The following is a 24121-nucleotide window of genomic DNA, read 5'->3' on the forward strand; positions in this document are numbered from 1 at the left end:
CTCTTGTTTTAATCGGAGTTGTACTGAGTTTTGACTGTTACTAAGAAAATTCCTGGAGGATAAGAAGTATTTTGAAGGAAGAATGACAAAAGTAATAGATTCATAGAAGATTCATAGATTCATAGAAGTAGGGTTGGAAGGGACCTTGTAGATCATCGAGTCCAACCCCCTGCCCTGGGCAGGAGAGAAAACCGGGCTCAAATGACCCCAGCCAGGTAGACATCAAGCCTTCTCTTAAAGACCCCCAGGGTAGGAGCCATCACCACTTCCCTTGGAAGTTGGTTCCAGATCCTAGCTGACTTGACTGTGAAGTAGTGCCTTCTAATGTCTAGTCTAAATTTACTCTCTAACAATTTGTGGCCGTTATTCCTTGTTACCCCGGGGGGCACTAGGGGGAACAGGGTCTCTCCCAAACCCTGCTGGTCCCCCCTGGTGAGTTTATAGATGGACACCAGGTCCCCTCTCAGACTTCTCTTGCGAAGGCTGAACAGGTTAAGGTCCCATAGCCTCTCTTCATAGGGTCTGCCCTGCTGTCCCCAGATCATGCAGGTGGCTCTCTTCTGGACCCTCTCAATGCTGTCCCTCCTTAAGTGCGGTGCCCAGAACTGAACACAGTACTCCAGCTGAGGCCTGACCAGTGTTGCATAGAGGAGGAGGATCACCTCCTTGGCCCTGCCTGAGATGCATCTGTGGATTCATGACAAGGTACGGTTAGCCCTACTGACCGTGACCTCGCATTGTCAGCCCATGTTCATCTTGGAGTCAGTAGTGACTCCAAGATCTCTTTCTGTCACCATGCTCTTGAGAAGGGAGTTTCCCAGCTTATAAGTGTGCTGGTGGTTCCTACTGCCCAAGTGCAGCACCCTGCACTTGTCAGTATTGAAACACATCCTATTTTTGTTAGCCCACACCTATAACCTGTCCAGGTCCTAGGACAAGGTCCTATTGTTCTCCTCTTGGGTTCCCCACCACTGAACATTTCTTCTCTGATCTGCTAATAGTACAAACATTGACCTCTTTTCCCTAAAACAGTCTGTGATTTCTTTCATGTGCCTCTCTGTAATGCCCCTTCTGAAACCATCAGCAAAGTTCATTATTTTTCTGGTGATCCACTACTTTGGTCTTGTGCAAGTCAAATCTCAAAATGTCATGATTCCCAAGGTTATTTGACAACATTATCAAACCTCCTTCAGGATATCAAAAGGAAATGTTATGTCCAGGACTAGGTGAACCTTGCTTCCAAAATGTTTAATATTGGAAATTTAATAATATGCTTTCTAAATTATATGACTTGAGAGGCAAAACTCTGTTAATAAAGCAATGCATGGTTATAAGTGTTACTTCCTTAATGTATAATGGATTTCAAGATCAGCTGCCAAATAAAATGTGATGTCAGTAGGGTTCTAACAGAATTTATAGTTTGCTATAGAGGAACAGTGCAATGGATGAAAAATTAGACACCCTATTTAAATCATCAATCTTTTTTTCTGGCAGAAAGGGATCCTAGAAGGCATCCTTGGAGGTAATCAGGCTTTGGTGGAGAGAAGCCAAAACTTCCTTCTATTCCCATAAGCAGAAAAATAGCATTAGTGGCTTAATCAATCTCTTCTCAGAAGGGGAGGAAGAGTACAATGATACAAAATAATTGAAGATGTCAATCTCTTCTTTTAGAACAGGAAGCTCTAGCACTGGTACCTTTTAATCTTATATGCCTGTCTACATTTCCTGATGTGACACTGGAAATTTTAAGGATTAAGCAAACTTTGTCTAATTAAACTTTGTCTTCAGTCAGCATCAGTAATTAATACTTTGTTATCATTTTGAACTAAGTAAAGAATTCATGAGAGAGAGATACTCAGTAAGGGAGAAATCATGACCTGTAATGGTACACATTCATGCACCTGTTGAGTTAGTCCTGTATGAGCTAGGTATGCTGCAAGGTACAAGACAAAGAGAACCATTAGCTAGAAGTGTTGAGTCGTTATCATCTGAGCCACCAATCAGCTACCAAAGATCCTATCTCTGGAGAAAGGTCATAGAAAGTTACAGGGGTCTACACAATATATACCTTGCAGTATAAAGAAAACAGGTACCAAAGGAGAGGTTATTCAGCCATCCTAACATAGTAAGTAATCAATGGCAATTCTGTATCAAGCAGTTCACAAAAAACAAATTCAGCAAAGAACACAAGGACTGTGTGCTGCTTCTGTGGAGTGAAAACACAATATGTAGCTGCAGATTAGGTAAGATTATCAAGAATATGTGGCCACTCTCCATTGGTAATGACAGGGCATCATGCAATGATTACAAAAATTACAGAAGACTCCGGGGATCTTGGAAGAGAGCTGAAAAGGAAAGTCCAAGTGATTGTTTCATACCTGCAAGGGAGAGAAGACTGGAAATGCTAGAGGTTAGCATTGGCTTTATCAAAGTTACAAAGCTAAAGGTCTTGGTTTTCTGAAACTTTGGGCCAGATTCCAATCAGAGTGGGCTCAATAGAGATGGCCAACATTTCCAGAGAGACAATGTAACAGGGGACCCTAGCCCTGTCACCAGAAGGCACATCCACCCCTTTAAGGCCAGAACTTTCTGGGCACAGAGTGCTGGTAAAGAAGGGGTTAAATGCTGAGTCTGGCCAGCTAGTCAGCTGACCAGAAAGGGCAGGACTATAAAAACCCTGGGCAGAGCAGCAGTGAGAAGGGGGAAGAAGTACCTCAGGGAGCTCCATGGAGAAGCTGGGAACTACAGAAGTCTGGAGAGACAGCAGCCACATCATAGCAAGGACGTGAGCTGAAGCATGGACCATGTGACTGTAAGCTGACATGCTGCTTTTCTTTATCACATTAGCTGGTGGCAGTTATTACCCATGTATGGGACTGTTTGTTTTTTTTTCTTTTTCTTTTTGATTAATGATCAAATCATTATGATTATTATGACTGGAGGAGGCTTCATTTTATGGAACCACTATGGAGTGGGGACCCTGGTGCCAGTGAGGTTGTGATCTTAAAAAGGCTGGGGAGGTCTGGTACACCTGCGGTGCAATTTTATTTTGGTTTCCCTTTTTCTGGACTGAAAGGGTATAAGTTCAGGGTCATTCTCTGGTTTTGAACTTGTGACCCCCTGGTTGTGGGGCTGGCACCCAGCCCTCTGGGCCAGGGGGGATGGGCTCCAGGTAAGAGCAAAGAAAGGAGGCCACAAGCCTCAAGATACTAGAAAAGGCTAGAGCCTTGGAGTCAAACCCTGTTTAGTGGACTTAGACGGGGAGGCCTAGCTAGAGCAAAACAGGGGTCAGGCCCATGTAGGTGAAAGGCCCCAACATACACAATACAATCGGCAGTCTCCCACTCGCAAGAACATCATCATCATAATAATTCCCATCAAGATGTGGCAGACGAGTATAGGGTGGGACATAAGAACTCCAAAGAAGACTCCAAGGGCGCCCCACGTAAGGCACGGATTACCAGGGAAGATGGCGCAGGGGAGGGTGACCTGCTACATACAAGCTTCTTGCTTTGATATTAGGTTTGATTTAGCCAGGTGGATGCTTGACTAGCAATTCAGAAGGAGCACATTAAGAAGGTCAGGACAGTACAAGCACTTATTCAGCATGTCATAAGCAAATTGAACCACTTTGGCAAATAATAGGAATATTTTTTTTTCCTATAACTTATTGATAATGCTAGAAGTCTGTGTAAAAAAGCAAAAATATATGGAAATTTCTTGAAATTCTGGTGGCTGGCTTATTAATACCTAGTGGGACAATCCAAATGACTGGAACATTGGAAATATGCCTGTAACCTATTTAGGAAAGATAGAGTTGGGGGGGAAAAGCAGGTGGAGGGCAGCACTCTTCAGAGCACAGTTATTCATTTTTGAGTTACTTCTAACTCGGGTCTACTAGCTCCTGCATGCACAGCTAATAAAGCCCAGGAGAGGATACAAGTGAAAGATTTAGGACACTATATGAAACTAGAGAACAAGACAAATGACTCCTTCAATAGCTGATTGTAATACTTAGGGGAAAATTGTGCTGGAAAAACTTCATGGTGGGAGATGTATGCTGGAGGTCCCATGTGGCTAGTAATAAAACATCATTATTTTCTAAAAAATAGATCACTAGATTTACTTACAGAAAAGTGTGTGGTGTTTGTTTGTTTTTTTGTTTTGTTTTGTTTTTTTTTTTCTTCAGTTAGCACAAGTTAATTCTATTTTGTATATTATTATGACGGAGAAAGGTGAATTAAGCTCCCAATGCTGAGAGAAAGCATGCGCAAAACTGAATGACTATTAAGAGGTCTTACAGGGAAGCTTTTTAGCCCCAAAGCTACAATCTTACAATTGAGAAAGAGGACAATGCTAATTAAAAGTCCACCATTTTCCCCTTGTTAAATGAAGGCAACAATTAGAAATAAAGTATATTTAATTTTAACACCCACGCACACTTGAGGCTGTGTATGGCAAAGTGTGTGCTTTTGGTTGTTGTATAGTGTGTGTGGGCAAGATGACCCCTGTTGTTCTGGCCATGTGCTCTGCTCATGGAAAGTTGGGGCCTTGTATATGGGCAAAATATGTAAAATCCTCTGGCCTGATTGGCCAAGGGAGGGCAAAGGCTTTTCAGGCAGACTGGTTAAGAGAGAGGCTGGAGTGTGGTACTCACTGATTTGGACAAGGCCAGGATGATGTCATGCAGGGGGATGTAAAGTGAGCTAAGCTGGTTTAAAGTGGAGATCCTCGGGGCTGCTGAAGAGTAAAGTCTTCTCCAAGGGAGAAGAAATTTGCAGACAGCAAAAAGGGAACCTCAGGTAGAAGAGAGAGACAGAGGGAGAATTGTCCCAGTGCCTGGGAACTCCTCTCTCTTCCTTTTCTTCCCCCTCTTCTGAGGTTTTAAGTGATTACCAGGGAGGAAGGTATTGTTTCCTTGGGTTGACTGACCAGGAAATAGATCTGGCAATTTTAAACAGAGTTGAAACCCAGGAGTTTCTAACCCTGCCAGTTTTGGGCCTGGGTTGAAGTTTGCAACTTTCTGTTCCCAGTGGAGCAGTGTGACCCAAACTACCTACAGCCCAGGCCTACAGGGTAGGCCTGGCTTTTCCCCTTTATTTTCCCTTTTATTTCTTTTGATGGTCTGTTGCTGCAGTCAAGCTGTGTGGTTGGGCCAGCTTCAGCCAGTAATCAACCTGGCTGCCTTTTGAGTTTGTCCTGCAGTTTTCATTTTAGCAGGCCATATAATCCAGCTGAATTTGGGGTGCATGCATGCTGGCTGGAGCCACAGTTTCTCCCCCCCCCCCCCCCCCACACACACACATGGCCTCTCCCTGGGAGCAAAGATCTGCACTCTACCATTTCTCCAGGAGCAAGAAAGCCCCTTGCAATGCAGAAGGACCACACTCTCTCGAGCATCTCCTCATGGCACGGTGAACCCAAGGAGCAGCTTATAGGCCTCTCTGGTGTGGGACCCCCCTCTCCAGCCCATTGCTGAAGGGTAGGTATATAGGACGCCCCAGCAAATTTTGTGTTCCCAGATTTCTCGGGCCAGTGGTATAATCTATGGTGTACCCCAAAATGTGAACCTGACCCTTCTTGCTGCCAACCAATGCCCAGCAGAAGAGTTGCATAATAAATGGGAGAAACAATTATATATAAAGAAGTTACAAAGTATAGAAAATGGATAGGGGGATCTAAAGGCATTTCTGTCAAGACTAAGGACAGCATGATGGAGTTTTAAAAAAGTATTAGGAACAGAAATTCAAGCAAAACTATAGGGTCCTTACTAGAAAGGGGATGGTAAAATTGATGATGCAGAAAAGGCACTATGGACATGCATACAGCAAATACTTTTCTGGTTTTGGTAATATCTAGAAGATCTACTTACATCACATGAGAATAAAGGAATACTTTTCAGTTCCTTACTGACCAAGAAGAATGTTAACATGCATCTAGATAGACCCAGGTAACTTTTTTTTTCCCAAAGTCTCTAGAGCTGGCAAAGGAAATCTTTAGCCTATTCTTGTTCATTTCTAATAAAATGGCAATACTTGAATATTCCAGAACATTGGAAAAGTGCTAATGTACTTGTGGCAGAAGGCCACCTCTGTTTCTCCCCAAAAACTCTGCTCTGTGACAATTTGGTTAGTATAGGCCCTGCAGAGGGTACACGCCTTACCCTATCTCTTTAGGTAACCTGAGCTGGATACATTCCTGAGGGAGGGGGGAAACCTGCTCCCTCTGCCTACGTGACTGGCATCACATACCTGGGTGAGAGGCTTGGGCTTCCTGGTGGGCTGGAGACTGCCAGTCTGCCCAACAACCAGTGATGCATTTCAAATTGGCTGGCTGACTGCCAACAGGTGCTGGCCTCCATTGGGCCAGGTAAATGAGGTCATAAGGGCTATATAAGTTAAGGACTGCCCAGGAGCAAGGGGCAGTAACCATGATGAAAACTCAGAGAGAGAGAGAGAGAGGATCTGGACCATCTGGAACTTGTTCTCTCTCTCAAAACTCATGATCAAGGAGCTGCCTGCCTCCAGAGGGAACCTCCACCTGCCTCTGGATGATACTTATGAATAAGCTACCTGATATCTCGCTAGATATATAGCTTGCAGAAACTCAGATGTGTGATCAAAGGCTACTCCAGGCACCCTGTTTGCTCTGTGGAATTTCTCTGATACTACTCAACTCTGTACCCTATTCCAACCCTACTCCTTGTAACCAATAAAGTTCTCCTTTGTACCTAGCATGGGAGACTTATTGGGAGTGGGTCTAGATTATGCCTTGGGATCCCCTTGGTTTAGCTGACTAAGGGAGACCACTACTTGTGATTCTGACTGAGGGAAGCACCCCAGGTTCTTGAAGTGAGTCAAGTACCCTCAAGGGCTACTAGGCCTGTGTTTCCCAAGGTATGCAGAGCCAGAATCAAGCCCGTCCCTGGGTGATGGCAGCTCTACCCCCAGGCTAGCGGGTGTGCTCCAGAAAGGGGGTTGGCCGGACATGAGGCACGCCCAGGGAGGCAGTCGGAGCCTGGAAGGTGTTCGGGCACAGTGAGGTGGGTGGATCAGTACAGGAGCACCCCCTACTGGCCCACTACAGTACTATCAATTTTCAAAAAAGGAATGCAGTGTCATCCGTATAGTTATGTACCAGTAAGTCTCACAGCAAGGCTGGACAAAAATAATGTGAAGACTGATATGGGATTCAATAAATAGTGATTAAAAGAATGCAGATATAATTAATGCCAATCAATGTTTCATGAAAAGTGGGTTTTGTCCAACAAATCTGATTTCATTCCTTGAGAAGATCAGCAGTTTGGCTGATTAGTGATAACTGTGAGGGTAGAATAAAATGAGATATTTTGTAAGGCATTTCACTGAGCTCCCTATGACAATACTGTTTACAAATGAGACTTGGGCAAGATCAGTATTGCATTGATTAAGAACTGGCCGAACGACACATCTCAAAATAATCATCATCAATGGGGAGATTCTGCAAGGACTGGTACTGGACCTGATGATGTTTGACATTCTCATCCATGATCTAGATGGAAATATAAAATAACTGCTGATTAAAACTCACCCATGATAAAAAAAAAAAAAAAAAAAACCTTTTTGAGACTGATAATAAATGCAGCATAGTTGGGCTTTTCTAAAAGGTGCTGCTACTGGGGGTAGGAATGCAGGAAGAATGGTAAAGAAGCTGGATCTCTGAAATACAGCATAGAGCTCAGTAGGATTTACAAGCTGTATCTTCAGGAAATGGTAAAGATGGTAAATCCAAAAAAAAAGATGACAAAGCCGGTAGGGAAATACATAACGCCCAGGCGAGGGACTAACAATAGAAGGATGGGGGTCAGGTTGGGAACGCAACTAGGTTACATGCGATACAGAGTTAAATGTCATCCTAGCCAGGGAACAAGGGAAGGCAACAGCAAAGTGAACTTCATGAAGTTCCAGGCATCACTTTCTCAGACAAACATTTCTATGGGGAAGAGCTTGTGTTTCAAAACCAATGGAGTAAAACATTTTAACAAGATGGATTTTCAAATCTGGAGTGTTTTAAAACCCATTACACAGTGGTGCTCCAAAAGTAGCAAGCGTCTATAAAGCATGTAGACAGGTTTCTGAATCACTGGACTCCATTCTGCAACTCAGTCACACTAGTAACTTTACTCAGAAAAGCCATCCTACTGATTGCCATCAGGCCACCCATGAACGATGAACCCCAAGAGTAGGGACAGATAAAGAGGCCTGCACACATCTCAACTACTTCTCAAAGAACAGAAGACAATTAAAAACAGGTGAATCCTCTCCTATCTTTATCCTTCACTGTGAAATGCTGGAATTTGAGAACTTGCCTAATTACATGTGTATTCAACTGTAGCATTCAGAAGTCACAGAGAAGGCTGCTTTATCATGCCAAGTCTAGAAGTTTCTAACATCATCTCTGCATGATAAAAAAAATCTCAAAAATGCCTTGATGTTTGCTCTATGATGGAAATTAATGATCTTTAAATCCATCTTGAATTCTGGCAGTCGTAAAATGTTATTGGATGATGTTTATTCACTGTGGCATAAATGATAGGAAAAAATAACTAGTCACAATTTTTTAAAAAAACAACTTCTAAAAAGCCCTTCACTCTGTTAACCACATGCATAGTTGTGAGTTATAATGTAGGACCACTAGAAACTAACTTATTTTAAATACAGTTTAACCTGTCACAACCAAGGGTGGATCCAGGGGGTTGCACTGGTGTACTTGCACCCCGCTTTGATTCCTGCTCCACTCAAAGTTTAAAACGAACTGCACAGCAGTGGCAGCACCACTTCTGTTTGGGCAGCAATGAGAGCATTACCTGAATTCATGACTTGTTAAAATCTACCTAGTGCCTTCTGAACTCTTCTAGCTTCTTTTTACCTGGAGAAAAATATGTGCTGTGTTATATAGGACAACGCACCAGACCATCTGCGCTCCCTTCTTCAAATCCTGGTTCTGCCCATGCTCACAAATACTTATAAGTAGAGGTCAGAAAGAGGATGCTATGTAGATGTCAACCCAGGTAAGAACACTGTTTTGTTTTTTTTTTAATGTAAAGCTAAATCAGTCTGAATCAGTTTCTAACCATGTTAGAAACGGATGCAGATGGGGCCGTTTTTAAAACGTATTTTGCCTGAATTTCCTAATTTTCTTTCTCCATTGTGAGTATGAACAAAATATAACACTTTTTTTATACTCACTTTGTGAACGCTAATTTTACCCTGTTCTTTTCATCTGCCCTAATTTATAGTAATTTGCAAGTACTTTCTCATTCCAAAGTACATGGCTTGTTCTGAGAAAATTGGTAGTACACTAATGCTGTTTCTGAGAGCATTCTTATGGACCACTGGTTTGTATGTCATAAGGTGCAGAGAGATGTCACCCTGCTAGTGCTGGAGCCAGGTAGACCCCTCTGTCCCCCAGACTGCCTCTGTCATCCACCCCTGAATGCCAGGAACAGCAGTGTCAGTACCATCTACAGTATTGGGGCTCCTGGTACTTGGGTAGTTCCTGGTGCCCCAGCCATTTCCAGTACTTAGGGTGTTCCTGGGGCCCTGCTATAGCCCCCAGTTCCCTGCCCTGCTGGGATGAGGCCCCTGTGCAGCAGTATGATCCTATGATCCCACCACAAGGCATTTGCCACTGGAACTGGAATTCCAGCTCCTCAGCCTTTAGTCCAGTGCTTCCCAAACTTTTCCTCAGTGTGACCCCATTTATGACCCCATTTCCTCAGCATGGGCCCATAGCCCCCTGGCCCCACCAGCAACACCCAAGCCCTGGCTGCCACCCATGGAAAGCAGTGGCTGCTGTGTCCAGAGCGGAGTGCAGATCCTGGCTTCTACCACCCCACCTGGTCCCCTCCCCTGTGGGCAGCACTGCTGGAGTGGAGCCCATGTTGGGGAGGAGGATGCAGGCTTTCCGTTGTAGGCTTGGGCTCCCTGCCCTGTTACCCTCCCCCCAGGGGCTCCACAGCCCAGTGGGCAGGACCTGACATGGGAGGGCAGGAGCACCATGCCATGTCACGCCACCATAGCTGCTAAGCTGAGGCGTCCCCTGCTGGCAGCAGCGTGGACACAACTCTGCACTGCCACCATTGCTATGCCTTACCGTGGTGGCCATGGTGGTGCGGCATTCCCTCCCACAATGGGTCCTACCTGCTGGGCCACAGAGGCAGCTCTTGCCTGGAGCTAGTCCACCCAGCTGCAGCCCTGCATCCTGCTGTGGGCACAGAAATCTCAGGGGGCACGTTTATTGTGACCCCATCTGCTGATGTGGCGCCATTTGGGGTCATGAGCTGCAGTTTGGGAACCACTGCTCTCGTCCCTTCAGACCCCTCCAGTTCCAGTGGGGGAGAGGGAGGAGGATGCAAGAGAACCTATGGGACACCCAAGAAATGAGGATCATGAGTGGTCTCTCCTATGGAAAACACTATTTCAGATTAGGAGGAAGGCAAGAACCAAGATGGGAACTCCAACCCAGATGTGTACATTTTTACAGCCAGTTGCTTCTTGGGAACTGAGACAGCCAACGCCAGGTGCAGTCCCTGCAAGTGAACAGTGGTAAGGACTAGGAAACAAACTCTAGTAAGTACAAATTGTCCCTTTCAGAGCCTGTCTGTTTGTCCCCAGAATGACTCTTAGCTCCATGTGAATTTTCAGCCTTCTTTGCCCCTGGCCACAAGATTAAACAGGAAACAGGACATTAAGGGATGGGTTTATTAACCACCAGTTTCCTCGACACACCCAATAGCATGAACCAAAAGAAAGAGGTGCTCCTGGGGAAAAAATGCCCTTTCCTGTGATAAATAGAGGTAATGACTGTTTTATGGCTTGTAACCATACAGCAGTGTAAAGAGAGCTGCTGTTGTAGAATACAGAGAGATGTCACTCTGCTGAGGCTGAAGCCAGATAGACCCCTGTGCTAGATCTGTGTGTGTAGGCATGTCTCTGGGTGAGATAGATGGAGAGGAGGGTAGGTCTTGCCAAGGAAACATCCTGTCAGACATGGTAGGGCTGCAAGCAAGCATCTTGAATGCTGGAGCATCACTAGTGGAGGAGAAGAGGGATGGTTCTGAGCAGAGCAGCACAACGAGGTCCTGGTCTCTATCCCTTAAGGATTCTGTCCTCTGAAGCACACAGAGCCGGAACAGAAGTGTGCCTCACATGCTCAAAGATGACCTCTAGAAAGTGCTCCAGCAGATATCCCCTCAGCTGCTTTTGGATAACAGCCTTATTTTTTTTTCTTCAGGATAGGACACCTTTTTCAAAGATGGGGGAACCTTGAACCTGGTAGAGTTCCTGATTCAACTTGGAACTTGATCCACTGGCATCTGTATTTAATAGTTAATAAATGGGTCTGTAGCAGGACCACATCGTGAGGTGGCCGTGATGCCCTCTGGTAACCTCGCAACTTGTTCTCTGAGCTTTTGCTCCCTTGCCTACCTCAAGGTGCTGTTAATATTTTATTGGAAAAAAGAGAGGTTGCCCCCAGGGTCCCAGAATGACTGTCTCCTCTTAGTCTATAGATTCCTCCCAAACCCCACTGGTCCCCACCCTGCCCACAAGCATCAGGTAGGGCACTCCCAGCCTGTCTTCACTCTCATGCTAATTCCTTTAATGGCTAGTTTAGTGGGCTCTGAACCCCATGTCTCTCAGATGTCACTAGTCATCACTTACATGGGGTACCTCACCTCCAAGGCAATACCACATGCCTGCATTGTAAGCCCAGCCCCTGGCAGAGATCAAAACACTATATGCCCTTCTGACATTATGTGATCTCCTTCCTCCCTCTCTAGACACATTCAGTCCACCAGCATAAACCACAAACCAAAATATAATCCCCCTGGCTGTAACAAAACTCTAAGCCCACTGGTTGTATAACAAAATCCCCCTCATCCTGGGTCCCTACTCCGTACAAGGCCTCAGCCCCTTAGTTTCAGTTCCCAAGTGGAGCAGGATCTCAGACATTAGCTCAGCCAAAACTGTCTTGCTACAGAGCTCTTCCCCCTGTGGTATCTAGGGCCAGGCTGCCTGCCCAGGCTCTGGCCCTGGGTTTATATGCCTCCCAAGCCCTGCCCCTTCTGGTCAGGTGGCTCTCCAGCCACCCACAGAGGTTTACAATTAGAGCCAGGGCAGCTTGCCACTGCTGCTTTGACTGTTTTAGCAGTGCTCTTGCTGCCCAAGCAGGGCTCTGCCCTATTGTCTTACTGCAAAGAGGCTAACATTGCAATAGGTCAGGGGTGGGCAAAATATGGCCCGTGGGCCAGATCTGGCCCATGAGGCCATTCTATCCAACCCGTGGGGCCCCTAAAAAATTTAGAAAATTAATAGAGGAACCAAAGGCAGTAGGACCCAGGGGAAGCATGGTGGGATCCCACAACAGCAGGGCCTGCCTGGTCCTGCCCCCACAGCTGGAAGCCCTAGCAGGGGCTTCTGGCCTGGGATCACATGGCTGCCCCAATGGTGCCAGGACCTCAAGTAAGGTGGAAATGGGGGAAAGGGCAGGGGAGGAGCCCGGGGAAAAGCTGAGCATGGGTGGGGGGAAAGCGGCCCCTTGCCTGCTCCGTGGCCAGCACCCCGCGCTGCAGCCACTCACAGCCCACATGGGGCTGCTTGTGCCTGCTCCAGACAGCCCCATGGGCAGCAGGGAGCAGCAGTCATAGGGCAGGGTAGGGACCACTTTTCCCCATGCTCAGCTTTTCCCCAGGCTCCTTCCCGATGCAGAGGAAAGTGGCCCCTTGCCTGCCCCATGGCAGGTGCGTTGCACCCACTCTCAGCCCATGCGGGGCTGTCCGGAGCAGGCACAGGCAGCCCCAGGTGGGCTGCAAGTGGCTGCAGCATGGGGCGCTGGGCACAGGGTGGGCGTGAGGTCACTTTCACCACCCCGCCTACACTCAGCACCACCTTGTAACCTGGCCCCCCCGCAGCCAGCCTGGGCCCCACACCGGCTCCAGCCCTTGCCTGTCAGTGCTGTGTGTGGTTACAGCAGCTGCAGCCCCCCCACTTGCCACACTGGGCAGTGTTTGCCACTGTCGCCTGTGCACTGCCCAGTGCACGAGCTCCAGGTGGGCAGCAGCAGCCAACATTGCCCGGCACGGTAAGCAGTGGGGGCCAGAGCTGCTACTGCTGATGGGCAAGCCCAGAGCCAGCTTGAAGTCCAGGCTGGCAGCGGGGCGGGTTACAAGCTGGTGCTGAGCATGGGGAAAAGCGGCCCCTCACTTACCCCATGGCCAGCGCCCTGTGCTGTACCTGCTTGCAGCCTGCATGGGGCTGCCTGCGCCTGCTCAGGACAGCCCCACATGGGCTGTGAGTGCCTGCAGCAGGGAGTGCTAGCCACGGGGTGGGCAAGGGGCTGCTTTTCCCTGCACTCAGCACCAGCTTCTTCCTTGCCAACGAGCATGGGGTTGGGACTGTGCACTGCCCCCTACCTGTGTTGCAGGGCTGGGGGGCACTGGGTGTGAGTGGGCGTGGGAGCCAGCGGGAACACAGGGACCGCACCAGTGTCCCAGGGCCAGTGCCAGTGGGGCACAGAGCAGGGTGGCAGGAGCGCGGGGTCCCAGCCGGCAGGGGCTCTATGGAGTGGGGCCAGCTCCCCCCTCTCCCTGCTGGTGCAGCTCAGCCTGGCTCCACAGACCCCTGCCAGCCTGTGCCCTGCTTTGGGCCCCACCAGTGCTGGCCCTGGATCATTGGTCCCAAAACATTGGGACATTGGTCCCAAGATGGTAACCAGGGGGCGGGGCACCAGTCAAGGGGCGGAGCACCTATCAAGTGGTGGGGCTACCCATATGGCCCTCAACAGCCTGCCAAAACTGGGTAAGCAGCCCTCCACCTGAAATAATTGCCTGCCCCTGCAATAGCTGCTTGTAGTCTTTGGCCTCTGGTTGCCTACTCCCCTGCAGCCTACTGCATTAAGGGCAGTATTTCCCTCCACCTGAGGAACTCTCTGCTGCTGCTTTTCCCCTTAAAGTAACAGGGACCCTCTGGCTCCCTGTTATAGGATCTATAAAGAAAATACCCTCCAGTAGAAAGGACACATTAAAGGGAAATGGTGCACTTGCTTTTTTTCCTTACTGCTGATTGCCAGTTAGGTGCGGTGAAGGGTGAAGTAGTACTGGTCAGAACAGGCTCTCTCAGTTTGGATGAGCTGTGTGCATGTTGTCAGGATATCACTCATGATATTATATTACAAATACTCATAACAACCTTGTTAGTTATAATAATGAAACCAAAGACTTTGGGTCTTAGCAACAGAGGGTTTATTGCTCATGAACAAGCCTAGGCACTAACTGTCATGCCCCATTCACACATGGTGTTAAGCAGGTTATCTGCAAACACGGCTCCAGTATAAAACACAGCCCCTAGCTCAGTGCAAAGTATCTAGGGTTCCCAGCCTTTTATTATGCATCGATCTAAACAATTTCATGTCTATAGCATATACACCCTACTTCTTACCAAATGCTAAAACATCTTTAGGTGACATCATCCACATCCAGTTTTAACCAGACATTATAGCTTTCCCATCAGAGGGGACGACCTGTTTACCAGCTCACTCTGTTCTCTGTTTTGGTGTCTTGTACACATCTTATCCATTGTTTTCCATACATTGCCCTTCTGAGATGCCCTAAAATGAATATTCCTAACTTTCCAAGTATTTCCACTTACATCATGCATGGTCTGCTTTCTGTTCACCAGTGTCTATCACTCATCCTGTTATTGAGGCCGACTTTGGTTCATGCTATTAACAAGCCTCTGTATGATTTCTATATACACAGATCAGTGGTTGTATTAACATATGCTCCAGCAAGGACTATATCACTTAAATCTTGGCATTTCTACTTTGACAGTTTCTTTAAACCAGTTCCTAAAAATCAAGGTAATTTTTATTTACTCCTGTTTGACTAGGGAGTCTACAGGTACATGGTAGTTGTTGGGTGGGTATTATGGCTATTAGTTGTTCTAATGTTTTATTTCTATGACTATTACAATAAAAATTCCCTAGGAGGTTTTAATTTGCACTTTAGAGAAGCTTTTAATGGAGACCTACTATATTATGCTTTAATTGGTACCTACTATACTAGGCCGTATAATTAAACTGTTCCAGTTCCTGGGTATTTCTGTGGGTTAGAGCATTTATTTAATTTTTTTATTTCTATACAGGACCACTGTATCCTTACCACTGTAAGTGAGGATAACGCATTTAGCTTCTGTACCACATTTCCACATGCAAACTAATGGTAAGGGGGAATGAAGATTGCAAACATATTTTGTTTGCATTTATAATAACTTTAAAATGTGCCATTTTGAGACTGAAAACTTGCTTCTACACTATGAAAAACAACTTCTTCATAACAGGAACACATGGGAAGGAATCTCTAAAGAAACCTCACCAGGACTTTAACAACATCCACTCCTCCCTTACACTAACTCTGGAATATTTCACCCATCAAATTAATTTCTTAGACACTACAGTGAAGGTTTGCAATGTTCATACTGCCATCATGTTGTATCAGAAACCAACCAACCACCAAAGGTACCTTCACGTCCCTGGCTTTCAACCTAAGGACACCGTTAGATCCATCGTTTACAGTTAAGCTCTATGTTACAACCGGATCTGCTCTGATCCCACTGATTAGGATGTACACTTCAAGGATCTGGAGCAGGGATTCCTACAATTACAATACAATTCCAGAACTGTATCTATTCAAATCAACAAAGACAAACTCAGACATCACTCTAACCTGCTACAAAAAAAATCCCTGGGACAAGGACAACAGAATACCTTTGGTTGTCATCTACAGCCCCAAGCTTGAACACCTTAATCACTAATGACATCCAACGCTTCCTGGAAAAGGATGACTTTCTCAAGGTAGCCATGGGGGACAAACCTATCCTAGTTTACAGACAGTACACCCAACTTCAAACCATGTCTATCAGGCCACAGACTAACTAACTCCCATCATCACCAAGGCACCAGGCCTTGCGATGGACCCAAATGCCAGCTATGCCTTCACATTAATACACACCACATAATCACTGGATCAAATAACAAGGAATATAACATATGCTCCAGCAAGAACTACATCACTTCAATCTTTACATTTCTACTTGGACAGTTTCTTTAAACCAGTTCCTAAAAAATCATGGTAATTCACCTGCAACTCTACCAATGCCATATATGCCATCACCTGCATACAGTGTACTGCTGCTGTCTACATCAGACAGAAGGAGAAATTTCTACATGTAAAAATGAATGAACGCTGATTTGACATTGGCTGCAGAAAGACATGAAGGCCTGTGGCAGAATGCTCCATCACTGACCTCAGGATCACTGTTTTCAGGCAGCAAAATTTTTTAAACCAATTTGAATGGGAAATAGCATAAAAAAATCATCCACAGATTGGATTGTGTGTGGTCTAAACAGGGACTATGGATTCTTATCCCATTACCTGGATTAGCTTTTGTGGCCCCTCTACTTCTATGGATTCTTTGCTTGTTTGCCTCTCCTAGCACTGCCTTTCTCCCCCACCCTTCCTCTCCATCCTCCTTTCTCACCTTTTGCATTCAAAATGCTCACTCCACTTTATACGTTGGTTTTTGCTTATCCTTTCACATCATCTGATGAATTGAGCTCAAGTTCACAAAAGCTTATGCTCTAGTCTAGATATCTTATTTAATTGGTCTATAAGGTACATACCAACCCTGCTATCTGATTGATTTCAAGCTAACACGGCTAACTACCTCTACGTGTGTAAGCAAACTTCATCCCACTGTCTCAGTGTTGTGACCCTCGCTCTCTTTACCCTCTTGTATTCATCCCTTTTCATGTAACAGTCATAGCTAATCTTTGGCTCTAGTCATTCAATGGACAGCAGGCAAGTGAGCTGCTCCACTTACGCAGAGTCCTGTTGAATCCTGTGGGGGTATACAGATATAAGAGTCTGCCTGTACACTGCCAGTTGCGAGATCAGCTCCCAAGACTGCAAATACTTCAAGACAGGGACTATTTCTTTTTCTGTAGAGTGCCCAGTATTTCACATAAATAATAAGTAAATGAAGCAGACTGACTGACCAGCTCTACATGAGATCTATGTTATTGGTTTTGGTTAGGCCTGATTTATACAGTGCAAACCTTAATGTTTCCTCAAACAAAGCTGACCTTTCTGAGCCAATCTTTTGAATCAGAATACATTAATTTATGCAGGAACCCCTTTATCTTTATTCTGCTTGACATTCTATATATTTGTTTATGGTGTTCAAAACAAACCCACTGGTAGAGGATACTGAGCTTAGAGAAGAATTGTGTATTCTTCTCCTGTTAGAAACAGCCAAGAGAAATTTAAGATAGCTTAGCTACAGAACATAATGAAAAGCAAAGAAACTGAGTAATGGGATGAGTCACAGTTGTGTAAGGACATGGATTGATTTGTCTGTGTAGTCTAGGATTTCTGTTGAGTAGTATCTCAGTTTTCTGTACATTGTAATTTAGATTAATAAGAGCATCTCATTACTGTGTTTTCACCTTTTCTTTAATGTTTTTCTTTAAAAATTGTATTTGCATATGTAAATAAACAAAATAGTCATAGTAAGACAAATAATAATGTCAAATAGTTTATTTTTTTTTCTTATGCCTGGTGAAAAAACAAATGTTGAAGTGGGATAGGCTAAAAATACAGAAGTCATGTACAAGATCTTACCTACCAAAGGAATACCATGCATAAATGAGCTTCTTATTAGTAGGGACACAAATCTGGCCAGGCCAAGCCTCAATACTCTCTATAGCAGAACTGAGCACAGTTAGGGCTATACTCTGTTCCACCTACTTCATGCCTCTCACTCTGTTCAAGTCCCTAAAAACTCATTAATACATCTACTTTTGTAACATAGTCATCTTAGTCTAAACACTCACAAAAAGGAGTCAAGAGGAAAAGTGTACCACTGCCCCACAAATCTTTTGCATTAATGGTTTTTCAGGAACTCAAGTAGGGTAGGATAGGATTGCACTTGGGCACGTATATGAATTTAGGTGCCTAATAACTGGAATAGGATCTGGGCCTGATCTAGTTAGGGGTCAGATCTCTGTGATACAAGTCACCCGCACCCAGCCACACCTGCTGTTTGGAGAATCCCCAAAATGCTATTTCTGTCTGCTGGCAGTGGCCACTACAAAATTGGCTTTGGCCACTACAAAATTGGTTCAGAAGAGTCCTGAAGCAATATGGTAAGTCAAAATCAACTTGCCAAAAGTCAGTCTTTTCAACAAGAAAGGGGCATGATGACTGTCAATAGGGCCTGTTCTCTTTGTTAACAATATGCAACTAAGTCACAGTGAACAAAGCTAGCCATGGGAAAGTCAGGATCTGAGGCAAGCTGGAGGACACTCAAGAATTCCAGGTACAGCAGAAGGCCAGGTGAGCTTTCAGCCTTTGTTACCATCTTGGCTCAAGCCTCTGCACAGTGGATTTACATGTTTGGCTATAGATAGCAGTACTCCTCTGTGCCAACTTTGCTTTTTATCTGAGAGCCACTGTTCTCTGCAGATATTTGTAGCAAAGAAAAAGCTTGGGCACTTGCATATGGAAATACTTAAGTACTTTTCAATTTTATATTTGGATTATAAATTGTGGAAGTTGGTTCTCTGCTAACATAGACACCAGTACAGGTGATATTTTTAGTATCAGGCTGAGAATACACACTTAATGTACAACTTTCTTCATCATGATACAAATCTGAGTAAATACATTTTTTAATTTCACAAAAATTTCTAAATGTGAACTGGGGTAGGAATACAAAGGAGGTAACTTTAGTTAACGTGTCATCTAATATAGTAAAAATGCTATTTCAGCTTTCTGTATGGCTCTGCGGCTTTGGGAAGAACGGTGGTATGGGACAGGATAAATGTTCATAGCTTTAAAATTCAAAGTGGGGAAATGCTGTTTCATTAAACACCTCGATTTTATTCTATGGATTTTTGTTATGAGACAAGTTCTTTTCATACTCTAGTAATCTGTTTAGTAGTCTGTCTAGTAGTGTGTATGGAATGGGAGGGCTATTGCCAAGAAAGAAGTGACACAGTTTCTTTTTAACTAATTTTCAGGTCTGTTGTGTGAGAATTAAGAAATCACAGCTCATATGAAAACTCCAGAGACTTTTGTCAATGACACTTCCTGAAATCTCTATTAAATAAAAGTGGCCGCTAAGCAGAGCTTTCTAGAAAACTTCCTTGACACACCTTAACTCACTCCAGGCCTCTGTTTTAAAAATAATTCATCCTGCACAACTGTGACTTGAGTACACTAGTAGTACTGTTGGAATGAAGTATCTTTGATCATTTTAAATAGTGCCTCAGGCATGAAGAAAATTTGGTGCACACGTATGATCTAGAGAGCTGGAATAAGAAATAATTTAATTTCTTGTTTGGCAGATGTGCTACATTAGACAAGTAATTTAATCTCTTTCTGCTTCCATTTCCCTCATCTGAGATGGAGATGAATGGTCTTTCCCTTTTCCTGCTTTTTGTTATGTAAGTCCTTCAAAGCACAAACTACACCTTATTTATGTGCATGTACTCCAGTCTCAGTTGAGGCCTTCTAAGCATTACTTGTCTACAAATAAGTCATGTAATAATTAACTGACTGGTGTGGGAATCAGAAAGTCAGACTTAATTTCCAGATAAGCAACTGATTTTCTTCCATGTACTGTTGCAGTTTCCCCCATCTATACAATTGGAATAATACTCAGTAGCATAAGTACGGGGGGCAAGTGGGGCACAAACCCCAGGTGATAACTATGAGGGGGCACCAGAATATCTCCCCCAGGAGTCTTTGTTGTGGCAGGGGCTGCTCTGTATATCTGGGCAGTGGGAGTGAGTAGGGCGAGTGTAATGGTGCTTCCTGACCCATAGGGAGTCTGCCATAGCAAGCAGAGCCCTGTGTCCAATTGCATATCTGGTCTTGGGGGAAATGAGCATAGCACCAGGTGCAACTCCCAGGGAGCCTGCACCACATAGCTACTGCCACCAGAGCTGACCCTGCTACAGCAGCAGTAGCTGCCTTCAGTGTGCAGAGAACCTAAGCAGGTAAGACTTCCCCCTCCCTCTACAGTGGTCAACATACCCCCCAGTCCTGTCCCTGGTTCTGAACAAGCTCACTGCACCTCTGATAATAAAAATAGCAATTTTTATCCACAGATCCCCAATATTGCTACAGAAATGCAAATTTAGAACATATAAGAAAACTATAATAAGAAATAAACTCATACTGAGGCAGTGCCATCACATATGGATCCTTATTTAGCTTTCGAAGACACCAAAGTTCACAGATACTTGTTTTGACCCATTTCTAATTATAACCAGACCTGACAACACCTGAATAATATGAAGATGCATTATTCAACTCCATTCACTGACCATCCTGGGGTAAGGACTTCCGGAAGAACTGTGGGTAAGGGGAATACCAAGTATTTTTCTAAAACCCAGATCTCCCTTTCCTAACTAAGAAGAGTTGACATGTCTGCAGGCCTTGCTACATGTTCAAATTAAAGCTGGATAGAAACCAACTGTAGAGTTGTTACACATTTTCAAGAATTAACTTTATAGCTGATTGGCTCTTTTTAGAGCTGGATAGTCATTTTTGCATGTGTAATTGGTCTAAATTTATTGTGTGATTGACCAGTTAATTGTATAATATATGTAACATGCAGCATGGATCTGTAGGATTTAAAACAAATATGTCTGATAGCTGGGCACTTGAAAGGAATGAAATATGCTGAAGAGGACAGGGGTGGGGTCAGGAGGGTATACTGTTGCACTTATACCCAGGTGTAGTGTTGCATTTATACCCACCTCTAATTCCTGTTCCACCTAAAGTTTAAAACCAACTGCATGGCAGCAGAAGCACCAGCATTTCTAGTCAGGCAGTGCTGAGGGAATCTATTGATTTTATGGCTCATTGTAATCTACCTGATCCCTTCTAAACTCATCATTCAACAGGCATTAATGACCCTCTCTTCTTTTCAATGGTCTTGATGTTCTACCAGTCAACCTAGCCTTTGTTCTGCAGTTTTGCTGCCTGTTAGCTGCTCCTGGTAACAAATTTCCTATTTCACAGCTGACTTTTTAACTCATTCTAATGAAGTTATATTTGTTTTTTATTAATTCTTAAACTAAATAATACAGCCCTAGCCTCCTAGCCTATAAGTAGAGCTTCTAGTTTTTCCTTTAACTGGAAAAAATATGAGATGTTTCATAGATGATGACACCCTTCAACATTTGCAATCCACTTTTCAAAATCCTAGATCCAGCCATTGTAGAGAGCCCTGTGATCACCCCCCTCTGTTGCTGGAAAGGCTGGGAAAACACCATGCAACATCATGCCCACTAAAATGGAAAGGAGCTGCATCTTGTGGCAGTGCCTAAAAGATCCATCACCAAGCTCAGGAGGCCATTGGTTTAGTGCAGCTAGGATGGGCAAGAGAAGGATGTTGTTGGCTTAGAAACAATACTTAAAGGTCTCTTTTTTGGGGAATTGGCTTATAGGCATAGATATATGCATTATAAGGGGCCAAGATGGGCAGCAGGGGTTAACTGGATTTCTGAAGAGCTTGGGAGATGCACATACAGCTTCTCATGGCCTGGAAAACACACGGGCTATCTGACACAACAAGGCCAATGGATGGACACAACCTAAAAATTGAGAGGGGTATGCCATAACAAGAGATCACAGCCTTCAAGGCAGAAAGGTTGTCTAACACATCAAGGACACAGAGCCATGGAAAGCCAGGGACTCAGTCTGAAAGGTGTATGAGACAGAGCTAGTGACTTGGATTCCAGAGAAGGGGCACAGAGAAAAGACCAAGTGATCTGGCAGTCCAGAGAAGGGGCACAGAGAAAAGACCAAGTGATCTGGCAGTCCAGAGAAGGGACACAGAGAAAAGAGTTAAAGCTTCCAGAGTCAGGAGCCTGAGGTCTCAACTGGCCTGGAAGCCCAGAACTGAGAGACTGTGCCCATGAGGAGTAAAGAAGACCAGAGCAGGAGAGTGCAGAGTTTGTCCTGGGTATGACCTGAAACTGCCACTCTATTGGGTGTGGTTAGTGTGATGGAGCTACCCGTAGTGGGGTAGGTTCTGCAAAATGCTGCATAATAACCACCCTGAGGAATGGGCAGGGGTGAATATAAGGCGCCTTAAAACCCTAGCTCCCACTGCCTTGTGGTTACCCTTCATCAGAAAAAGGCTAGGGGGAGCATACCCTGACAGAAAAACCCTTGGTGAAGGCCAAGGAAAGAGATGTGTGGCAGAAATACACCTTGAACCTGTCACTTTGAGAGGAGAGCGCTGCTGTAAAAGCCGCCAGTAAAAAGAGGAGACATTTTTGGATGAGTGCCAGCCTGGCAATAGGCCAAGCAAAGCCAGCCACAGTGTACCAGCTGAGAGTAAACTAACCGGGAGCGGTGAGCCCCTCCCTTTTTGTCTTTATGTTTTACAGGATGAAACCACCACTGAAGCATTATGAAGTCTGCTGGGTACAGAGAGGAATCAAGCTTGACTATGTTATGTGTAATAATTGTGTTTTGCTGTGTTTGTAAAGTGCAATTGCTATAAGCAATGGTAATGTCAACTGTGCTAGATTGTGAAGTGTAAAGCAAAATTTCTCGATAGGCTATAAAATACCTGCAGAGTGGCTACAAAAAATGGTGCATCATGCAGAGCTTCACATCCAAGACCTCACAGAGTTCAGTCATGCCAAGGATCGAGAAGGCTGGATTGTTTGTTTTATTGTCATCCTTTTGTTTCCTTTCCTCCTCCCCCCCCCGCCCCCGCCCCCGCACTTGTTTTTGCTTTGTTTGTGTTAGAATTAATGTATTTTAGCTTGTACAGTAGAAATAGTAATGCAACATAGTTTTATTAATTCCCAGAATTTGTGCAGTTTGGGAACACAGAGTAAAATAATGGACTCCTGAGGAAGACCAGGGCTTTCCTGTGCAGACAGCATACCTGATTTCCATGGTGGAATGGGAAAGTCCTAACCCTTGGCATTTCTCCAGACTGTTACAGGATGGAGGGATGCCGCTAGTGCTAAAATGGCATCAAGTGTCCAGCTGATACAACAAGAAAGCATTGCCCAGTATACAGGAGGGGTAAAGTTGCCAAGGACATGTCTGGTCCTCAGAGATTCTGACCATGAAATGTTTTTTCTGATCTGAATAGTCATCTTGACAATCAGATAAGACACTGACTGTGGAGTGACATGCTACCTGAAATGCTGTGTTAAAGATTTGGTAGGCATCTCGGGCCATACATTCCCTGGTCCCAGTATGGGAGGCCTATTTAAACCTAATTGGCTAAAACTTGGTTGCCGGGCTACAGAATGCTGAGGCAAGAGACCGAGTTAGAGGGGGTATGGGTGACATTTGAGCAATGGTTAAGGGTTCATCACAGCGTCCAGCCCACTGGAGCCCATGACCACAAATGCCGTTATACTTTTCCCAGGATGACTGGTGGAAGTCCTCCCCACAAATCACATAGACATTCCAGGTGATGCACTAGTATAGTGTGAAGCTCTATCTTCAAGGAGGGGATATGTTGGCTTAGAAATGGTATTTAAAGGTCTCTTTTTCTGGGAATTGGCTTATAGGTATAGATATATGCATTATAAGGGGTCAAGATGGGCAGCAGGAGTTAATTGGATTTCTAAAGAGCTTGGGAGATGCACACATAGCTTCTCATGGCCCTGAAAACACACGGGCTATCTATCATAACAAGGCTGTTACCAGATTTGCTTGTCACTTTGGGGTGTGCTCATTTATTAGGGGTACATTTCTGGGGTCTCTGTAATTCTATCAATGTGCTTCTTGTGTTACTTGTGTTTCTATATGGAGCTGTATTGCTCCCTTTGGCAAGTCCTCACCCCCAGTAGAGCTATCTTGCAGAACTCTGTTTCAATGGGGCTGGGTTCCTCCAACCACCAAATCAGTCAAACACATATATGCACATACACACACAGATTAACAGGACACGTCTGAACCAGGCTGGGTTATTCAGCATTGACAGACTGACACCTTTATGTGCCTTATACTCAGTTCATCCCTTATTTCAGCAGG

At 44.9% G+C, this 24121-nt stretch overlaps 1 long non-coding RNA gene across 4 annotated transcripts; it reads left to right on the forward strand.

Moving 5' to 3' along the window:
- Window positions 1–2711: 2711 nt before the first annotated feature.
- Window positions 2712–16438, forward strand: LOC102373908. 4 transcript variants are annotated; one of them, XR_001358377.1, is made up of 5 exons: window positions 2712–2812; window positions 8897–9049; window positions 10465–10610; window positions 15183–15259; window positions 15378–16438. It is a non-coding gene; the product is annotated as an uncharacterized LOC102373908 (long non-coding RNA). The 4 variants fall into 4 exon arrangements; XR_001358378.1 differs by having other exon boundaries at window positions 10465–10586; XR_001358379.1 differs by having other exon boundaries at window positions 8938–9049.
- Window positions 16439–24121: the final 7683 nt, after the last annotated feature.

This window comes from Alligator sinensis, unplaced genomic scaffold (genome assembly GCF_000455745.1).
Source record: "Alligator sinensis unplaced genomic scaffold, ASM45574v1 scaffold191_1, whole genome shotgun sequence".
NCBI lineage: Eukaryota > Metazoa > Chordata > Crocodylia > Alligatoridae > Alligator > Alligator sinensis.